Source organism: Pan troglodytes, chromosome 21 (assembly GCF_028858775.2).
Source record: "Pan troglodytes isolate AG18354 chromosome 21, NHGRI_mPanTro3-v2.0_pri, whole genome shotgun sequence".
Lineage (NCBI taxonomy): Eukaryota > Metazoa > Chordata > Mammalia > Primates > Hominidae > Pan > Pan troglodytes.
Window position 1 is genome coordinate 34,088,340 of NC_072419.2, and position 18,986 is coordinate 34,107,325.

Below are 18,986 nucleotides of genomic sequence, written 5' to 3' on the forward strand. Positions count from 1 at the left end.
ACTCTTTTTGTGGAATTTGCAAGTGGAGATTTCAAGCGATTTCAGGCCAATCTTAGAAAGGGAAATATCTTTGTATAAAAACTAGACAGAATCTTTCTCAGAAACTACTTTGTGTTCTGTGCGTTCCACTCACAGAGTTTAACCTTTCTTTTCATAGAGCAGTTTGGAATCACTCTGTTTTTTAAGTCTGCAAGGGGATATTTAGACCTCTTTGACGCCTTCGTTGGAAACGGGATTTCTTCATATACAGCTAGACACATGAATTCTCAGTAACTTCTTTGTGTTGTGTGTATTCAACTCACAGAGTTGAACCTTTCTTTAGACAGAGCAGATTTGAAACACTCTTTTTGTGGATTTTACAAGTGGAGATTTCAAGCGATTTGAGGCCAATTGTAGTAAAGGAAATATCGTCGTTTAAAAACTAGACAGAATCATTCTCAGAAACTACTTTGTGATGTGTGCGTTCAACTCACAGAGTTTCACCTTTCTTTTCATAGAGCAGTTTGGAAACACTCTGTTTCTTAAGTTTGCAAGAGGATATTTGGACCACTTTGAGGCCTTCGTTGGAAACGGGATTTCTCAGTATAATGCTAGACAGATGAATTCCCAGTAAGTTCTTTGTGTTGTGTCTATTCAACTCACAGAGTTGAACCTTCCTTTAGACAGTGCAGTTTGCAAACACTCTTTTTGTGGAATTTGCAAGTGGAGATTTCAAGCGATTTCAGGCCAATCTTAGAAAGGGAAATATCTTTGTATAAAAACTAGACAGAATCTTTCTCAGAAACTACTTTGTGTTCTGTGCGTTCCACTCACAGAGTTTAACCTTTCTTTTCATAGAGCAGTTTGGAATCACTCTGTTTTTTAAGTCTGCAAGGGGATATTTAGACCTCTTTGACGCCTTCATTATAAACGGGATTTCTTCATATACAGCTAGACACATGAATTCTCAGTAACTTCTTTGTGTTGTGTGTATTCAACTCACAGAGTTGAACCTTTCTTTAGACAGAGCAGATTTGAAACACTCTTTTTGTGGATTTTACAAGTGGAGATTTCAAGCGATTTGAGGCCAATTGTAGTAAAGGAAATATCCTCGTTTAAAAACTAGACAGAATCATTCTCAGAAACTACTTTGTGATGTGTGTGTTCAACTCACAGAGTTTCACCTTTCTTTTCATAGAGCAGTTTGGAAACACTGTGTTGGTTAAGTTTGCAAGAGGATATTTGGACCACTTTGAGGCCTTCGTTGGAAACGGGATTTCTCAGTATACAGCTAGACAGATGAATTCCCAGTAAGTTCTTTGTGTTGTGTCTATTCAACTCACAGAGCTGAACCTTCCTTTAGACAGAGCAGTTTGCAAACACTCTTTTTGTGGAATTTGCAAGTGGAGATTTCAAGCGATTTCAGGCCAAACTTAGAAAGGGAAATATCTTTGTATAAAAACTAGACAGAATCTTTCTCAGAAACTACTCTGTGTTGTGTGTGTTCCACTCACAGAGTTTAACCTTTATTTTCATAGAGCAGTTTGGAAACACTCTGTTTGTTAAGTCTGCAAGGGGATATTTAGACCTCTTTGACGCCTTCGTTGGAAACGGGATTTCTTCATATACAGCTAGACACATGAATCCTCAGTAACTTCTTTGTGTTGTGTGTATTCAACTCACAGAGTTGAACCTTTCTTTAGACAGAGCAGATTTGAAACACTCTTTTTGTGGATTTTACAAGTGGAGATTTCAAGCGATTTGAGGCCAATTGTAGTAAAGGAAATATCCTCGTTTAAAAACTAGACAGAATCATTCTCAGAAACTACTTTGTGATGTGTGCGTTCAACTCACAGAGTTTCACCTTTCTTTTCATAGAGCAGTTTGGAAACACTCTGTTGGTTAAGTTTGCAAGAGGATATTTGGACCACTTTGAGGCCTTCGTTGGAAACGGGATTTCTCAGTATAATGCTAGACAGATGAATTCCCAGTAAGTTCTTTGTGTTGTGTCTATTCAACTCACAGAGTTGAACCTTCCTTTCGACAGCGCAGTTTGCAAACACTCTTTTTGTGGAATTTGCAAGTGGATATTTCAAGCGATTTCAGGCCAATCTTAGAAAGGGAAATATCTTTGTATAAAAACTAGACAGAATGTTTCTCAGAAACTACTTTGTGTTCTGTGGGTTCCACTCACAGACTTTAACCTTTCTTTTCATAGAGCAGTTTGGAATCACTCTGTTTTTTAAGTCTGCAAGGGGATATTTAGACCTCTTTGACGCCTTCATTATAAACGGGATTTCTTCATATACAGCTAGACATATGAATTCTCAGTAACTTCTTTGTGTTGTGTGTATTCAACTCACAGAGTTGAAACTTTCTTTAGACAGAGCAGATTTGAAACACTCTTTTTGTGGATTTTACAAGTGGAGATTTCAAGCGATTTGAGGCCAATTGTAGTAAAGGAAATATCCTGGTTTAAAAACTAGACAGAATCATTCTCAGAAACTACTTTGTGATGTGTGCGTTCAACTCACAGAGTTTCACCTTTCTTTTCATAGAGCAGTTTGGAAACACTCTGTTGGTTAAGTTTGCAAGAGGATATTTGGACCACTTTGAGGCCTTCGTTGGAAACGGGATTTCTCAGTATAATGCTAGACAGATGAATTCCCAGTAAGTTCTTTGTGTTGTGTCTATTCAACTCACAGAGTTGAACCTTCCTTTCGACAGCGCAGTTTGCAAACACTCTTTTTGTGGAATTTGCAAGTGGATATTTCAAGCGATTTCAGGCCAATCTTAGAAAGGGAAATATCTTTGTATAAAAACTAGACAGAATGTTTCTCAGAAACTACTTTGTGTTCTGTGGGTTCCACTCACAGACTTTAACCTTTCTTTTCATAGAGCAGTTTGGAATCACTCTGTTTTTTAAGTCTGCAAGGGGATATTTAGACCTCTTTGACGCCTTCATTATAAACGGGATTTCTTCATATACAGCTAGACACATGAATTCTCAGTAACTTCTTTGTGTTGTGTGTATTCAACTCACAGAGTTGAACCTTTCTTTAGACAGAGCAGATTTGAAACACTCTTTTTGTGGATTTTACAAGTGGAGATTTCAAGCGATTTGAGGCCAATTGTAGTAAAGGAAATATCCTGGTTTAAAAACTAGACAGAATCATTCTCAGAAACTACTTTGTGATGTGTGCGTTCAACTCACAGAGTTTCACCTTTCTTTTCATTGAGCAGTTTGGAAACACTCTGTTTCTTAAGTTTGCAAGAGGATATTTGGACCACTTTGAGGCCTTCGTTGGAAACGGGATTTCTCAGTATAATGCTAGACAGATGAATTCCCAGTAAGTTCTTTGTGTTGTGTCTATTCAACTCACAGAGTTGAACCTTCCTTTAGACAGAGCAGTTTGCAAACACTCTTTTTGTGGAATTTGCAAGTGGAGATTTCAAGCGATTTCAGGCCAATCTTAGAAAGGGAAATATCTTTGTATAAAAACTAGACAGAATCTTTCTCAGAAACTACTTTGTGTTCTGTGCGTTCCACTCACAGAGTTTAACCTTTCTTTTCATAGAGCAGTTTGGAATCACTCTGTTTTTTAAGTCTGCAAGGGGATATTTAGACCTCTTTGACGCCTTCGTTGGAAATGGGATTTCTTCATATACAGCTAGACACATGAATTCTCAGTAACTTCTTTGTGTTGTGTGTATTCAACTCACAGAGTTGAACCTTTCTTTAGACAGAGCAGATTTGAAACACTCTTTTTGTGGATTTTACAAGTGGAGATTTCAAGCGATTTGAGGCCAATTGTAGTAAAGGAAATATCCTCGTTTAAAAACTAGACAGAATCATTCTCAGAAACTACTTTGTGATGTGTGTGTTCAACTCACAGAGTTTCACCTTTCTTTTCATAGAGCAGTTTGGAAACACTCTGTTGGTTAAGTTTGCAAGAGGATATTTGGACCACTTTGAGGCCTTCGTTGGAAACGGGATTTCTCAGTATACAGCTAGACAGATGAATTCCCAGTAAGTTCTTTGTGTTGTGTCTATTCAACTCACAGAGCTGAACCTTCCTTTAGACAGAGCAGTTTGCAAACACTCTTTTTGTGGAATTTGCAAGTGGAGATTTCAAGCGATTTCAGGCCAAACTTAGAAAGGGAAATATCTTTGTATAAAAACTAGACAGAATCTTTCTCAGAAACTACTCTGTGTTGTGTGTGTTCCACTCACAGAGTTTAACCTTTATTTTCATAGAGCAGTTTGGAAACACTCTGTTTGTTAAGTCTGCAAGGGGATATTTAGACCTCTTTGACGCCTTCGTTGGAAACGGGATTTCTTCATATACAGCTAGACACATGAATCCTCAGTAACTTCTTTGTGTTGTGTGTATTCAACTCACAGAGTTGAACCTTTCTTTAGACAGAGCAGATTTGAAACACTCTTTTTGTGGATTTTACAAGTGGAGATTTCAAGCGATTTGAGGCCAATTGTAGTAAAGGAAATATCCTCGTTTAAAAACTAGACAGAATCATTCTCAGAAACTACTTTGTGATGTGTGCGTTCAACTCACAGAGTTTCACCTTTCTTTTCATAGAGCAGTTTGGAAACACTCTGTTGGTTAAGTTTGCAAGAGGATATTTGGACCACTTTGAGGCCTTCGTTGGAAACGGGATTTCTCAGTATAATGCTAGACAGATGAATTCCCAGTAAGTTCTTTGTGTTGTGTCTATTCAACTCACAGAGTTGAACCTTCCTTTCGACAGCGCAGTTTGCAAACACTCTTTTTGTGGAATTTGCAAGTGGATATTTCAAGCGATTTCAGGCCAATCTTAGAAAGGGAAATATCTTTGTATAAAAACTAGACAGAATGTTTCTCAGAAACTACTTTGTGTTCTGTGGGTTCCACTCACAGACTTTAACCTTTCTTTTCATAGAGCAGTTTGGAATCACTCTGTTTTTTAAGTCTGCAAGGGGATATTTAGACCTCTTTGACGCCTTCATTATAAACGGGATTTCTTCATATACAGCTAGACATATGAATTCTCAGTAACTTCTTTGTGTTGTGTGTATTCAACTCACAGAGTTGAAACTTTCTTTAGACAGAGCAGATTTGAAACACTCTTTTTGTGGATTTTACAAGTGGAGATTTCAAGCGATTTGAGGCCAATTGTAGTAAAGGAAATATCCTGGTTTAAAAACTAGACAGAATCATTCTCAGAAACTACTTTGTGATGTGTGCGTTCAACTCACAGAGTTTCACCTTTCTTTTCATAGAGCAGTTTGGAAACACTCTGTTGGTTAAGTTTGCAAGAGGATATTTGGACCACTTTGAGGCCTTCGTTGGAAACGGGATTTCTCAGTATAATGCTAGACAGATGAATTCCCAGTAAGTTCTTTGTGTTGTGTCTATTCAACTCACAGAGTTGAACCTTCCTTTCGACAGCGCAGTTTGCAAACACTCTTTTTGTGGAATTTGCAAGTGGATATTTCAAGCGATTTCAGGCCAATCTTAGAAAGGGAAATATCTTTGTATAAAAACTAGACAGAATGTTTCTCAGAAACTACTTTGTGTTCTGTGGGTTCCACTCACAGACTTTAACCTTTCTTTTCATAGAGCAGTTTGGAATCACTCTGTTTTTTAAGTCTGCAAGGGGATATTTAGACCTCTTTGACGCCTTCATTATAAACGGGATTTCTTCATATACAGCTAGACACATGAATTCTCAGTAACTTCTTTGTGTTGTGTGTATTCAACTCACAGAGTTGAACCTTTCTTTAGACAGAGCAGATTTGAAACACTCTTTTTGTGGATTTTACAAGTGGAGATTTCAAGCGATTTGAGGCCAATTGTAGTAAAGGAAATATCCTGGTTTAAAAACTAGACAGAATCATTCTCAGAAACTACTTTGTGATGTGTGCGTTCAACTCACAGAGTTTCACCTTTCTTTTCATTGAGCAGTTTGGAAACACTCTGTTTCTTAAGTTTGCAAGAGGATATTTGGACCACTTTGAGGCCTTCGTTGGAAACGGGATTTCTCAGTATAATGCTAGACAGATGAATTCCCAGTAAGTTCTTTGTGTTGTGTCTATTCAACTCACAGAGTTGAACCTTCCTTTAGACAGAGCAGTTTGCAAACACTCTTTTTGTGGAATTTGCAAGTGGAGATTTCAAGCGATTTCAGGCCAATCTTAGAAAGGGAAATATCTTTGTATAAAAACTAGACAGAATCTTTCTCAGAAACTACTTTGTGTTCTGTGCGTTCCACTCACAGAGTTTAACCTTTCTTTTCATAGAGCAGTTTGGAATCACTCTGTTTTTTAAGTCTGCAAGGGGATATTTAGACCTCTTTGACGCCTTCGTTGGAAATGGGATTTCTTCATATACAGCTAGACACATGAATTCTCAGTGACTTCTTTGTGTTGTGTGTATTCAACTCACAGAGTTGAACCTTTCTTTAGACAGAGCAGATTTGAAACACTCTTTTTGTGGATTTTACAAGTGGAGATTTCAAGCGATTTGAGGCCAATTGTAGTAAAGGAAATATCCTCGTTTAAAAACTAGACAGAATCATTCTCAGAAACTACTTTGTGATGTGTGCGTTCAACTCACAGAGTTTCACCTTTCTTTTCATAGAGCAGTTTGGAAACACTCTGTTTCTTAAGTTTGCAAGAGGATATTTGGACCACTTTGAGGCCTTCGTTGGAAACGGGATTTCTCAGTATAATGCTAGACAGATGAATTCCCAGTAAGTTCTTTGTGTTGTGTCTATTCAACTCACAGAGTTGAACCTTCCTTTAGACAGAGCAGTTTGCAAACACTCTTTTTGTGGAATTTGCAAGTGGAGATTTCAAGCGATTTCAGGCCAATCTTAGAAAGGGAAATATCTTTGTATAAAAACTAGACAGAATCTTTCTCAGAAACTACTTTGTGTTCTGTGCGTTCCACTCACAGACTTTAACCTTTCTTTTCATAGAGCAGTTTGGAATCACTCTGTTTTTTAAGTCTGCAAGGGGATATTTAGACCTCTTTGACGCGTTCATTATAAACGGGATTTCTTCATATACAGCTAGACACATGAATTCTCAGTAACTTCTTTGTGTTGTGTGTATTCAACTCACAGAGTTGAACCTTTCTTTAGACAGAGCAGATTTGAAACACTCTTTTTGTGGATTTTACAAGTGGAGATTTCAAGCGATTTGAGGCCAATTGTAGTAAAGGAAATATCCTCGTTTAAAAACTAGACAGAATCATTCTCAGAAACTACTTTGTGATGTGTGTGTTCAACTCACAGAGTTTCACCTTTCTTTTCATAGAGCAGTTTGGAAACACTCTGTTGGTTAAGTTTGCAAGAGGATATTTGGACCACTTTGAGGCCTTCGTTGGAAACGGGATTTCTCAGTATACAGCTAGACAGAGGAATTCTCAGTAAGGTCTTTGTGTTGTGTCTATTCAACTCACAGAGCTGAACCTTCCTTTAGACAGAGCAGTTTGCAAACACTCTTTTTGTGGAATTTGCAAGTGGAGATTTCAAGCGATTTCAGGCCAAACTTAGAAAGGGAAATATCTTTGTATAAAAACTAGACAGAATCATTCTCAGAAACTATTCTGTGTTGTGTGCGTTCCACTCACAGAGTTTAACCTTTCTTTTCATAGAGCAGTTTGGAAACACTCTGTTTGTTAAGTCTGCAAGGGGATATTTAGACCTCTTTGAAGCCTTCGTTGGAAACGGGATTTCTTCATATACAGCTAGACACATGAATCCTCAGTAACTTCTTTGTGTTGTGTGTATTCAACTCACAGAGTTGAACCTTTCTTTAGACAGAGCAGATTTGAAACAGTCTTTTTGTGGATTTTACAAGTGGAGATTTCAAGCGATTTGAGGCCAATTGTAGTAAAGGAAATATCCTCGTTTAAAAACTAGACAGAATCATTCTCAGAAACTACTTTGTGATGTGTGCGTTCAACTCACAGAGTTTCACCTTTCTTTTCATAGAGCAGTTTGGAAACACTCTGTTGGTTAAGTTTGCAAGAGGATATTTGGACCACTTTGAGGCCTTCGTTGGAAACGGGATTTCTCAGTATAATGCTAGACAGATGAATTCCCAGTAAGTTCTTTGTGTTGTGTCTATTCAACTCACAGAGTTGAACCTTCCTTTAGACACCGCAGTTTGCAAACACTCTTTTTGTGGAATTTGCAAGTGGAGATTTCAAGCGATTTCAGGCCAATCTTAGAAAGGGAAATATCTTTGTATAAAAACTAGACAGAATGTTTCTCAGAAACTACTTTGTGTTCTGTGCGTTCCACTCACAGAGTTTAACCTTTCTTTTCATAGAGCAGTTTGGAATCACTCTGTTTTTTAAGTCTGCAAGGGGATATTTAGAACTCTTTGACGCCTTCATTATAAACGGGATTTCTTCATATACAGCTAGACACATGAATTCTCAGTAACTTCTTTGTGTTGTGTGTATTCAACTCACAGAGTTGAACCTTTCTTTAGACAGAGCAGATTTGAAACACTCTTTTTGTGGATTTTACAAGTGGAGATTTCAAGCGATTTGAGGCCAATTGTAGTAAAGGAAATATCCTCGTTTAAAAACTAGACAGAATCATTCTCAGAAACTACTTTGTGATGTGTGTGTTCAACTCACAGAGTTTCACCTTTCTTTTCATAGAGCAGTTTGGAAACACTCTGTTGGTTAAGTTTGCAAGAGGATATTTGGACCACTTTGAGGCCTTCGTTGGAAACGGGATTTCTCAGTATACAGCTAGACAGATGAATTCCCAGTAAGTTCTTTGTGTTGTGTCTATTCAACTCACAGAGCTGAACCTTCCTTTAGACAGAGCAGTTTGCAAACACTCTTTTTGTGGAATTTGCAAGTGGAGATTTCAAGCGATTTCAGGCCAAACTTAGAAAGGGAAATATCTTTGTATAAAAACTAGACAGAATCTTTCTCAGAAACTACTCTGTGTTGTGTGTGTTCCACTCACAGAGTTTAACCTTTCTTTTCATAGAGCAGTTTGGAAACACTCTGTTTGTTAAGTCTGCAAGGGGATATTTAGACCTCTTTGACGCCTTCGTTGGAAACGGGATTTCTTCATATACAGCTAGACACATGAATCCTCAGTAACTTCTTTGTGTTGTGTGTATTCAACTCACAGAGTTGAACCTTTCTTTAGACAGAGCAGATTTGAAACACTCTTTTTGTGGATTTTACAAGTGGAGATTTCAAGCGATTTGAGGCCAATTGTAGTAAAGGAAATATCCTCGTTTAAAAACTAGACAGAATCATTCTCAGAAACTACTTTGTGATGTGTGCGTTCAACTCACAGAGTTTCACCTTTCTTTTCATAGAGCAGTTTGGAAACACTCTGTTGGTTAAGTTTGCAAGAGGATATTTGGACCACTTTGAGGCCTTCGTTGGAAACGGGATTTCTCAGTATAATGCTAGACAGATGAATTCCCAGTAAGTTCTTTGTGTTGTGTCTATTCAACTCACAGAGTTGAACCTTCCTTTCGACAGCGCAGTTTGCAAACACTCTTTTTGTGGAATTTGCAAGTGGATATTTCAAGCGATTTCAGGCCAATCTTAGAAAGGGAAATATCTTTGTATAAAAACTAGACAGAATGTTTCTCAGAAACTACTTTGTGTTCTGTGGGTTCCACTCACAGACTTTAACCTTTCTTTTCATAGAGCAGTTTGGAATCACTCTGTTTTTTAAGTCTGCAAGGGGATATTTAGACCTCTTTGACGCCTTCATTATAAACGGGATTTCTTCATATACAGCTAGACACATGAATTCTCAGTAACTTCTTTGTGTTGTGTGTATTCAACTCACAGAGTTGAACCTTTCTTTAGACAGAGCAGATTTGAAACACTCTTTTTGTGGATTTTACAAGTGGAGATTTCAAGCGATTTGAGGCCAATTGTAGTAAAGGAAATATCCTGGTTTAAAAACTAGACAGAATCATTCTCAGAAACTACTTTGTGATGTGTGCGTTCAACTCACAGAGTTTCACCTTTCTTTTCATTGAGCAGTTTGGAAACACTCTGTTTCTTAAGTTTGCAAGAGGATATTTGGACCACTTTGAGGCCTTCGTTGGAAACGGGATTTCTCAGTATAATGCTAGACAGATGAATTCCCAGTAAGTTCTTTGTGTTGTGTCTATTCAACTCACAGAGTTGAACCTTCCTTTAGACAGAGCAGTTTGCAAACACTCTTTTTGTGGAATTTGCAAGTGGAGATTTCAAGCGATTTCAGGCCAATCTTAGAAAGGGAAATATCTTTGTATAAAAACTAGACAGAATCTTTCTCAGAAACTACTTTGTGTTCTGTGCGTTCCACTCACAGAGTTTAACCTTTCTTTTCATAGAGCAGTTTGGAATCACTCTGTTTTTTAAGTCTGCAAGGGGATATTTAGACCTCTTTGACGCCTTCGTTGGAAACGGGATTTCTTCATATACAGCTAGACACATGAATTCTCAGTGACTTCTTTGTGTTGTGTGTATTCAACTCACAGAGTTGAACCTTTCTTTAGACAGAGCAGATTTGAAACACTCTTTTTGTGGATTTTACAAGTGGAGATTTCAAGCGATTTGAGGCCAATTGTAGTAAAGGAAATATCCTCGTTTAAAAACTAGACAGAATCATTCTCAGAAACTACTTTGTGATGTGTGCGTTCAACTCACAGAGTTTCACCTTTCTTTTCATAGAGCAGTTTGGAAACACTCTGTTTCTTAAGTTTGCAAGAGGATATTTGGACCACTTTGAGGCCTTCGTTGGAAACGGGATTTCTCAGTATAATGCTAGACAGATGAATTCCCAGTAAGTTCTTTGTGTTGTGTCTATTCAACTCACAGAGTTGAACCTTCCTTTAGACAGAGCAGTTTGCAAACACTCTTTTTGTGGAATTTGCAAGTGGAGATTTCAAGCGATTTCAGGCCAATCTTAGAAAGGGAAATATCTTTGTATAAAAACTAGACAGAATCTTTCTCAGAAACTACTTTGTGTTCTGTGCGTTCCACTCACAGACTTTAACCTTTCTTTTCATAGAGCAGTTTGGAATCACTCTGTTTTTTAAGTCTGCAAGGGGATATTTAGACCTCTTTGACGCGTTCATTATAAACGGGATTTCTTCATATACAGCTAGACACATGAATTCTCAGTAACTTCTTTGTGTTGTGTGTATTCAACTCACAGAGTTGAACCTTTCTTTAGACAGAGCAGATTTGAAACACTCTTTTTGTGGATTTTACAAGTGGAGATTTCAAGCGATTTGAGGCCAATTGTAGTAAAGGAAATATCCTCGTTTAAAAACTAGACAGAATCATTCTCAGAAACTACTTTGTGATGTGTGTGTTCAACTCACAGAGTTTCACCTTTCTTTTCATAGAGCAGTTTGGAAACACTCTGTTGGTTAAGTTTGCAAGAGGATATTTGGACCACTTTGAGGCCTTCGTTGGAAACGGGATTTCTCAGTATACAGCTAGACAGAGGAATTCCCAGTAAGTTCTTTGTGTTGTGTCTATTCAACTCACAGAGCTGAACCTTCCTTTAGACAGAGCAGTTTGCAAACACTCTTTTTGTGGAATTTGCAAGTGGAGATTTCAAGCGATTTCAGGCCAAACTTAGAAAGGGAAATATCTTTGTATAAAAACTAGACAGAATCATTCTCAGAAACTATTCTGTGTTGTGTGCGTTCCACTCACAGAGTTTAACCTTTCTTTTCATAGAGCAGTTTGGAAACACTCTGTTTGTTAAGTCTGCAAGGGGATATTTAGACCTCTTTGAAGCCTTCGTTGGAAACGGGATTTCTTCATATACAGCTAGACACATGAATCCTCAGTAACTTCTTTGTGTTGTGTGTATTCAACTCACAGAGTTGAACCTTTCTTTAGACAGAGCAGATTTGAAACAGTCTTTTTGTGGATTTTACAAGTGGAGATTTCAAGCGATTTGAGGCCAATTGTAGTAAAGGAAATATCCTCGTTTAAAAACTAGACAGAATCATTCTCAGAAACTACTTTGTGATGTGTGCGTTCAACTCACAGAGTTTCACCTTTCTTTTCATAGAGCAGTTTGGAAACACTCTGTTGGTTAAGTTTGCAAGAGGATATTTGGACCACTTTGAGGCCTTCGTTGGAAACGGGATTTCTCAGTATAATGCTAGACAGATGAATTCCCAGTAAGTTCTTTGTGTTGTGTCTATTCAACTCACAGAGTTGAACCTTCCTTTAGACAGCGCAGTTTGCAAACACTCTTTTTGTGGAATTTGCAAGTGGAGATTTCAAGCGATTTCAGGCCAATCTTAGAAAGGGAAATATCTTTTTATAAAAACTAGACAGAATGTTTCTCAGAAACTACTTTGTGTTCTGTGCGTTCCACTCACAGAGTTTAACCTTTCTTTTCATAGAGCAGTTTGGAATCACTCTGTTTTTTAAGTCTGCAAGGGGATATTTAGAACTCTTTGACGCCTTCATTATAAACGGGATTTCTTCATATACAGCTAGACACATGAATTCTCAGTAACTTCTTTGTGTTGTGTGTATTCAACTCACAGAGTTGAACCTTTCTTTAGACAGAGCAGATTTGAAACACTCTTTTTGTGGATTTTACAAGTGGAGATTTCAAGCGATTTGAGGCCAATTGTAGTAAAGGAAATATCCTCGTTTAAAAACTAGACAGAATCATTCTCAGAAACTACTTTGTGATGTGTGTGTTCAACTCACAGAGTTTCACCTTTCTTTTCATAGAGCAGTTTGGAAACACTCTGTTGGTTAAGTTTGCAAGAGGATATTTGGACCACTTTGAGGCCTTCGTTGGAAACGGGATTTCTCAGTATACAGCTAGACAGATGAATTCCCAGTAAGTTCTTTGTGTTGTGTCTATTCAACTCACAGAGTTGAACCTTCCTTTAGACAGCACAGTTTGCAAACACTCTTTTTGTGGAATTTGCAAGTGGAGATTTCAAGCGATTTCAGGCCAATCTTAGAAAGGGAAATATCTTTGTATAAAAACTAGACAGAATCTTTCTCAGAAACTACTTTGTGTTCTGTGCGTTCCACTCACAGAGTTTAACCTTTCTTTTCATAGAGCAGTTTGGAATCACTCTGTTTTTTAAGTCTGCAAGAGGATATTTAGACCTCTTTGACGCCTTCATTATAAACGGGATTTCTTCATATACAGCTAGACACATGAATTCTCAGTAACTTCTTTGTGTTGTGTGTATTCAACTCACAGAGTTGAACCTTTCTTTAGACAGAGCAGATTTGAAACACTCTTTTTGTGGATTTTAGAAGTGGAGATTTCAAGCGATTTGAGGCCAATTGTAGTAAAGGAAATATCCTCGTTTAAAAACTAGACAGAATCATTCTCAGAAACTACTTTGTGATGTGTGTGTTCAACTCACAGAGTTTCACCTTTCTTTTCATAGAGCAGTTTGGAAACACTCTGTTGGTTAAGTTTGCAAGAGGATATTTGGACCACTTTGAGGCCTTCGTTGGAAACGGGATTTCTCAGTATACAGCTAGACAGATGAATTCCCAGTAAGTTCTTTGTGTTGTGTCTATTCAACTCACAGAGCTGAACCTTCCTTTAGACAGAGCAGTTTGCAAACACTCTTTTTGTGGAATTTGCAAGTGGAGATTTCAAGCGATTTCAGGCCAAACTTAGAAAGGGAAATATCTTTGTATAAAAACTAGACAGAATCTTTCTCAGAAACTACTCTGTGTTGTGTGTGTTCCACTCACAGAGTTTAACCTTTCTTTTCATAGAGCAGTTTGGAAACACTCTGTTTGTTAAGTCTGCAAGGGGATATTTAGACCTCTTTGACGCCTTCGTTGGAAACGGGATTTCTTCATATACAGCTAGACACATGAATCCTCAGTAACTTCTTTGTGTTGTGTGTATTCAACTCACAGAGTTGAACCTTTCTTTAGACAGAGCAGATTTGAAACACTCTTTTTGTGGATTTTACAAGTGGAGATTTCAAGCGATTTGAGGCCAATTGTAGTAAAGGAAATATCCTCGTTTAAAAACTAGACAGAATCATTCTCAGAAACTACTTTGTGATGTGTGCGTTCAACTCACAGAGTTTCACCTTTCTTTTCATAGAGCAGTTTGGAAACACTCTGTTTCTTAAGTTTGCAAGAGCATATTTGGACCACTTTGAGGCCTTCGTTGGAAACGGGATTTCTCAGTATAATGCTAGACAGATGAATTCCCAGTAAGTTCTTTGTGTTGTGTCTATTCAACTCACAGAGTTGAACCTTCCTTTCGACAGCGCAGTTTGCAAACACTCTTTTTGTGGAATTTGCAAGTGGATATTTCAAGCGATTTCAGGCCAATCTTAGAAAGGGAAATATCTTTGTATAAAAACTAGACAGAATGTTTCTCAGAAACTACTTTGTGTTCTGTGGGTTCCACTCACAGACTTTAACCTTTCTTTTCATAGAGCAGTTTGGAATCACTCTGTTTTTTAAGTCTGCAAGGGGATATTTAGACCTCTTTGACGCCTTCATTATAAACGGGATTTCTTCATATACAGCTAGACACATGAATTCTCAGTAACTTCTTTGTGTTGTGTGTATTCAACTCACAGAGTTGAAACTTTCTTTAGACAGAGCAGATTTGAAACACTCTTTTTGTGGATTTTACAAGTGGAGATTTCAAGCGATTTGAGGCCAATTGTAGTAAAGGAAATATCCTCGTTTAAAAACTAGACAGAATCATTCTCAGAAACTACTTTGTGATGTGTGCGTTCAACTCACAGAGTTTCACCTTTCTTTTCATTGAGCAGTTTGGAAACACTCTGTTTCTTAAGTTTGCAAGAGGATATTTGGACCACTTTGAGGCCTTCGTTGGAAACGGGATTTCTCAGTATAATGCTAGACAGATGAATTCCCAGTAAGTTCTTTGTGTTGTGTCTATTCAACTCACAGAGCTGAACCTTCCTTTAGACAGAGCAGTTTGCAAACACTCTTTTTGTGGAATTTGCAAGTGGAGATTTCAAGCGATTTCAGGCCAATCTTAGAAAGGGAAATATCTTTGTATAAAAACTAGACAGAATCTTTCTCAGAAACTACTTTGTGTTCTGTGCGTTCCACTCACAGAGTTTAACCTTTCTTTTCATAGAGCAGTTTGGAATCACTCTGTTTTTTAAGTCTGCAAGGGGATATTTAGACCTCTTTGACGCCTTCGTTGGAAACGGGATTTCTTCATATACAGCTAGACACATGAATTCTCAGTAACTTCTTTGTGTTGTGTGTATTCAACTCACAGAGTTGAACCTTTCTTTAGACAGAGCAGATTTGAAACACTCTTTTTGTGGATTTTACAAGTGGAGATTTCAAGCGATTTGAGGCCAATTGTAGTAAAGGAAATATCCTCGTTTAAAAACTAGACAGAATCATTCTCAGAAACTACTTTGTGATGTGTGCGTTCAACTCACAGAGTTTCACCTTTCTTTTCATAGAGCAGTTTGGAAACACTCTGTTGGTTAAGTTTGCAAGAGGATATTTGGACCACTTTGAGGCCTTCGTTGGAAACGGGATTTCTCAGTATAATGCTAGACAGATGAATTCCCAGTAAGTTCTTTTTGTTGTGTCTATTGAACTCACAGAGTTGAACCTTCCTTTCGACAGCGCAGTTTGCAAACACTCTTTTTGTGGAATTTGCAAGTGGAGATTTCAAGCGATTTCAGGCCAATCTTAGAAAGGGAAATATCTTTGTATAAAAACTAGACAGAATGTTTCTCAGAAACTACTTTGTGTTCTGTGGGTTCCACTCACAGACTTTAACCTTTCTTTTCATAGAGCAGTTTGGAATCACTCTGTTTTTTAAGTCTGCAAGGGGATATTTAGACCTCTTTGACGCCTTCGTTGGAAACGGGATTTCTTCATATACAGCTAGACACATGAATTCTCAGTAACTTCTTTGTGTTGTGTGTATTCAACTCACAGAGTTGAACCTTTCTTTAGACAGAGCAGATTTGAAACACTCTTTTTGTGGATTTTACAAGTGGAGATTTCAAGCGATTTGAGGCCAATTGTAGTAAAGGAAATATCCTCGTTTAAAAACTAGACAGAATCATTCTCAGAAGCTACTCTGTGATGTGTGCGTTCAACTCACAGAGTTTCACCTTTCTTTTCATAGAGCAGTTTGGAAACACTCTGTTTCTTAAGTTTGCAAGAGGATATTTGGACCACTTTGAGGCCTTCGTTGGAAACGGGATTTCTCAGTATAATGCTAGACAGATGAATTCCCAGTAAGTTCTTTGTGTTGTGTCTATTCAACTCACAGAGTTGAACCTTCCTTTAGACAGCGCAGTTTGCAAACACTCTTTTTGTGGAATTTGCAAGGGGAGATTTCAAGCGATTTCAGGCCAAACTTAGAAAGGGAAATATCTTTGTATAAAAACTAGACAGAATCTTTCTCAGAAACTACTTTGTGTTCTGTGCGTTCCACTCACAGAGTTTAACCTTTCTTTTCATAGAGCAGTTTGGAATCACTCTGTTTTTTAAGTCTGCAAGGGGATATTTAGACCTCTTTGACGCCTTCATTATAAACGGGATTTCTTCATATACAGCTAGACACATGAATTCTCAGTAACTTCTTTGTGTTGTGTGTATTCAACTCACAGAGTTGAACCTTTCTTTAGACAGAGCAGATTTGAAACACTCTTTTTGTGGATTTTACAAGTGGAGATTTCAAGCGATTTGAGGCCAATTGTAGTAAAGGAAATATCCTCGTTTAAAAACTAGACAGAATCATTCTCAGAAACTACTCTGTGATGTGTGCGTTCAACTCACAGAGTTTCACCTTTCTTTTCATAGAGCAGTTTGGAAACACTCTGTTGGTTAAGTTTGCAAGAGGATATTTGGACCACTTTGAGGCCTTCGTTGGAAACGGGATTTCTCAGTATACAGCTAGACAGATGAATTCCCAGTAAGTTCTTTGGGTTGTGTCTATTCAACTCACAGAGCTGAACCTTCCTTTAGACAGAGCAGTTTGCAAACACTCTTTTTGTGGAATTTGCAAGTGGAGATTTCAAGCGATTTCAGGCCAAACTTAGAAAGGGAAATATCTTTGTATAAAAACTAGACAGAATCTTTCTCAGAAACTACTTTGTGTTCTGTGGGTTCCACTCACAGACTTTAACCTTTCTTTTCATAGAGCAGTTTGGAAACACTCTGTTTGTTAAGTCTGCAAGGGGATATTTAGACCTCTTTGACGCCTTCGTTGGAAACGGGATTTCTTCATATACAGCTAGACACATGAATCCTCAGTAACTTCTTTGTGTTGTGTGTATTCAACTCACAGAGTTGAACCTTTCTTTAGACAGAGCAGATTTGAAACACTCTTTTTGTGGATTTTACAAGTGGAGATTTCAAGCGATTTGAGGCCAATTGTAGTAAAGGAAATATCCTCGTTTAAAAACTAGACAGAATCATACTCAGAAACTACTTTGTGATGTGTGCGTTCAACTCACAGAGTTTCACCTTTCTTTTCATTGAGCAGTTTGGAAACACTCTGTTTCTTAAGTTTGCAAGAGGATATTTGGACCACTTTGAGGCCTTCGTTGGAAACGGGATTTCTCAGTATAATGCTAGACAGATGAATTCCCAGTAAGTTCTTTGTGTTGTGTCTATTCAACTCACAGAGTTGAACCTTCCTTTAGACAGAGCAGTTTGCAAACACTCTTTTTGTGGAATTTGCAAGTGGAGATTTCAAGCGATTTCAGGCCAATCTTAGAAAGGGAAATATCTTTGTATAAAAACTAGACAGAATCTTTCTCAGAAACTACTTTGTGTTCTGTGCGTTCCACTCACAGAGTTTAACCTTTCTTTTCATAGAGCAGTTTGGAATCACTCTGTTTTTTAAGTCTGCAAGGGGATATTTAGACCTCTTTGACGCCTTCGTTGGAAACGGGATTTCTTCATATACAGCTAGACACATGAATTCTCAGTAACTTCTTTGTGTTGTGTGTATTCAACTCACAGAGTTGAACCTTTCTTTAGACAGAGCAGATTTGAAACACTCTTTTTGTGGATTTTACAAGTGGAGATTTCAAGCGATTTGAGGCCAATTGTAGTAAAGGAAATATCCTCGTTTAAAAACTAGACAGAATCATTCTCAGAAACTACTTTGTGATGTGTGCGTTCAACTCACAGAGTTTCACCTTTCTTTTCATAGAGCAGTTTGGAAACACTCTGTTTCTTAAGTTTGCAAGAGGATATTTGGACCACTTTGAGGCCTTCGTTGGAAACGGGATTTCTCAGTATAATGCTAGACAGATGAATTCCCAGTAAGTTCTTTGTGTTGTGTCTATTCAACTCACAGAGTTGAACCTTCCTTTAGACAGCGCAGTTTGCAAACACTCTTTTTGTGGAATTTGCAAGTGGAGATTTCAAGCGATTTCAGGCCAAACTTAGAAAGGGAAATATCTTTGTATAAAAACTAGACAGAATCTTTCTCAGAAACTACTTCGTGTTCTGTGCGTTCCACTCACAGACTTTAACCTTTCTTTTCATAGAGCAGTTTGGAATCACTCTGTTTTTTAAGTCTGCAAGGGGATATTTAGACCTCTTTGACGCCTTCATTATAAACGGGATTTCTTCATATACAGCTAGACACATGAATTCTCAGTAACTTCTTTGTGTTGTGTGTATTCAACTCACAGAGTTGAACCTTTCTTTAGACAGAGCAGATTTGAAACACTCTTTTTGTGGATTTTACAAGTGGAGATTTCAAGCGATTTGAGGCCAATTGTAGTAAAGGAAATATCCTCGTTTAAAAACTAGACAGAATCATTCTCAGAAACTACTTTGTGATGTGTGCGTTCAACTCACAGAGTTTCACCTTTCTTTTCATAGAGCAGTTTGGAAACACTCTGTTTCTTAAGTTTGCAAGAGGATATTTGGACCACTTTGAGGCCTTCGTTGGAAACGGGATTTCTCAGTATAATGCTAGACAGATGAATTCCCAGTAAGTTCTTTGTGTTG